The 3,216-nt window shown below is 39.5% G+C and overlaps 1 long non-coding RNA gene across 4 annotated transcripts; it reads left to right on the top strand.

The window, feature by feature from the left end:
- Window positions 1-581: 581 nt before the first annotated feature.
- On the top strand, window positions 582-2,230 carry LOC141818585 (uncharacterized). Of its 4 annotated transcripts, none has more exons than XR_012600977.1 (4): window positions 582-675; window positions 903-1,308; window positions 1,412-1,492; window positions 1,611-2,230. It is a non-coding gene; the product is annotated as an uncharacterized LOC141818585 (long non-coding RNA). The 4 variants fall into 4 exon arrangements; XR_012600978.1 differs by having other exon boundaries at window positions 582-1,015; window positions 1,239-1,308; XR_012600976.1 differs by having other exon boundaries at window positions 582-1,015; window positions 1,226-1,308.
- Window positions 2,231-3,216: the final 986 nt, after the last annotated feature.

Raw genomic sequence — 3,216 nt, 5'->3', positions numbered from 1 at the left:
GTTCTGGAATTGCAATTTGCAAATTACAATAAAATAAAAAATAAAAAAAATTGATAAGTTTTATATATATATATATATATATATATATATATATATATATATATATATAGAAACGTTCAGCTGGGCGACATTCCATGGGCGTATCGTGGGCGACGGCTGAGCTGGCTGCCACGTCGACTTCCTCGCGTGCGCGTGGAACTAAGCAGAAATCGCGATTTCCGCCCTAACTCTCCAAACATCGCCGCCTCTCCCTTGCCCTCTGCTCTGCGTCGGCGACTCTTCCTCTCGGCACCTCTCCACGTCGCGTCTCCCTCTCGTAGCCACCGTTGCCGCCTCTCCCTCTCGTCGCCACCGTCGTCGCCTCTCCCTCTCGTCACCTCTCCCCGTCGCCGCCTCTCCCGCTCAGCGTCGCCACCGTCGCCTCAGCGTCGCCACCTCTCCCGCTCAGCGTCGCCACGACGCCGTCACCTCTCCTCGTCCTAAGAGAGATCGTCGTCAACGTCGCTTCACTGTCCCGATCGCCGTCGTCGCTGTCCCTGGTAACCCTAAAACCCCCAAATTTGCCTCTCTGTCGCGGGAGGTGGGAGCAGTATCTTGGTTTAGGGCATTCAGACACTGCTCCAAAAAGAGCTTATACAACTAATCAAGTGTGTTAGCCTTTTCCATCCAAACTCGGTATCGACCTTTCAACTTTTTTTGGGGTTAAATTTCATCGGGCTTTGTTTATTTTCGGGTATAAAATTTTTATATACTGGGAAAGTTCATGATAAATCCCAAAGGCCGACTCATGACATTTCTGTAGTCCTTATAATGCTAATTTGCAATATTGAAAAAAATATCTTTTTTTGCTTTTATCATAACTTCTGTCTCTATGAACTGAAAAGTTCCCCTTTTGGCAGTAGCACCCTCAATGTATGAACTGTTCAATCCTATTTCAGATTGGGATAGAGGTGGATCACAAAGTTTCTTGCCTTGGTTTGTTATGCAACTCTTCTTATGCCTGGTTTTGTCCAAGGTAAGTACTTGAACTCATAGCTGCTGAGTTTAATGGGACAAAAATTTATAGCTTGGAGTCTTACCATTCCATTTCTCATGTAGAGCATAGCTAGTGCCTATGTTTGTGCTAATTTTTTGTATACAAACATTCCAGTTGATGACATCTCTAGTTTTATCAACACTTTTGTATTTAAACAAAGTTGTAACACTGCGACTAAAACTTTACCAGCTTCTTGTATGAGTTGGATACTATTATTTCTTCTCAAGTCAGGTTCGGAGAAGTATTGTTTATGGAGATCGGCCAAGAAACAGGTATCCATGTGGACACTATTGCTGTTTGCTCATCTCATACTCCATTGAGTTAGCCATGCCTATGCTAATTCTTGTTGGTCTTGACATGAATGCAATTATGCAGACTAGATCTGTATCTGCCTGTGAATGCTGATTCTTTGAGACCAGTTGTGGTATTCATAACAGGAGGAGCATGGATTATTGGGTAAGGACATATGTAGTAAATAGGAATAGGTGAAAAAGCAGGTTCTTCTCTTGTTGGTCATTGTACTTGAGGAGAGGTAAGTATTCACTCCTTTGATTCTTGACAATTTATGGTGCAGTTATAAAGCTTGGGGTTCACTTCTTGGACGGAGATTAGCAGAAAGAGGTATCATAGTGGCATGCATAGATTACAGGTATTTATTAAGGACTGTATTCACATGCAGAACCGTCACACATTTGAGAAGCCAGTGAAAATTTATAATTGAAAGTCGTCTGGATGCCCTCCCATGGAATCACATGCTGTCACTTCGCCAACTCGTGAGTAGGGAGAATGAATTGTATACTCTTAAAATAAAAGCAGCAAGGTGAAGTAGAATGAAGGCGATTGTACACCAAAATATTTTTGGTGTCTCGAGTGTCACTGCCATCTCGGATGTAAAACATGGGAGATTCGTCTCTAAATCTCGAGTTTTTGTAATGCCTCAGTCCTCACTCTCATTTTATTATGGTTTGGTGGGTTTTGTTCCATCAAACCTTGGTAGATTTTGTTTATCTTTGGTTCAGTGTAACTTGTACATAAGATTTTGGATCAGGAGGGGCATATATAAGGGTATAGTTGCCAGTTGGTTGTCTCTTTTCAGGTTTTGCTTCTGTTTATTCCCCTCCCACATTCACTGTACGTTTCAAATATTTGTCATTTTTGACTGTAAAATGGGGTGGATGATCTTAAAATAAAATGTTTTTCAGCCTCCTTTTGAATAGGAGTTCTTGATTAAAGTTTTGTGAAATGAATTTGGTGTCTGCTTCTTTCTGTTGCTTTCACTAACCCCCAACTTGTAAGGATGATGCACCCTGAAGTTGGAGAGTTTATTCTCATTTATAATTTTGCTTCTTGTCTAATTTTGTGATGCTGAGAACCATGCTTCTCAGTCTCTTTGTGCTGATGAAAAACCTCAATACTATTTTGGAGGATGGGTCGTGCAATCAATTTATCACGAATGAATTATTAGATGCTTCGTGAGATTAGAGAAGGTATTACATTAGCAGCATGTATCCTGTAATTTAAATTTGTGAACATTTGGTATAATATACAAGTCAAAGCTGAGACTTGATCGCCACTATACTTATAAACCATAGTATGAAATGATGTGTAGTTTCAGTGTGTGGATGATCTATGTTGTCACTCAATAATTATAATTAGGTGTTTTCAATGGCTAAGATTCAGACAGTGATCTATGTTGTCACTGGTCGCTACTCTTCTGTTGCTCTCTTCTTATTGACGTTTAAAGTTTTAATTTATGTATTAGTTGGGCACGCATGTAGGAGTTGACAATATCTGTTTTGCTAATTCTTTATCCGTTCGCAAATATACACTTTAAAATGGCTATAGAAATACTGTATATTATATTCTTACACCAAAAAACTGATCATAGTTTTCTGGAACATATCCTTCCAGAGTTTATGTAGCAATTGGTGTACGCTTTGCAATACAAATGAAGAAATGATGTTGATTTTTTGGCCATTTTTATCTGTCCCCCCTTAATAAAAATAAAGATTTCTTAAAACTTGGAGTTAAAGGATCTTACTCAGATTTCGCCCCACAAAACGCTGAAATCGAAATTCAAAAGACAACAAAATGCAATGCATAATTGTAAAAATTGCCAATGCACACACTTTCTATCACAATCCAAGAACAATCTCAAATGATAGATACACTTCATAATC

The sequence above is a fragment of the Curcuma longa genome, unplaced genomic scaffold (assembly GCF_044706935.1).
Source record: "Curcuma longa cultivar G26 ecotype Majalengka, Jawa Barat unplaced genomic scaffold, ITB_CL_G26_1.1 contig_25406, whole genome shotgun sequence".
NCBI lineage: Eukaryota > Viridiplantae > Streptophyta > Magnoliopsida > Zingiberales > Zingiberaceae > Curcuma > Curcuma longa.
Note: the sequence above shows the minus strand (reverse complement) of the source record. Positions and strands in the feature narration are given on the sequence as shown.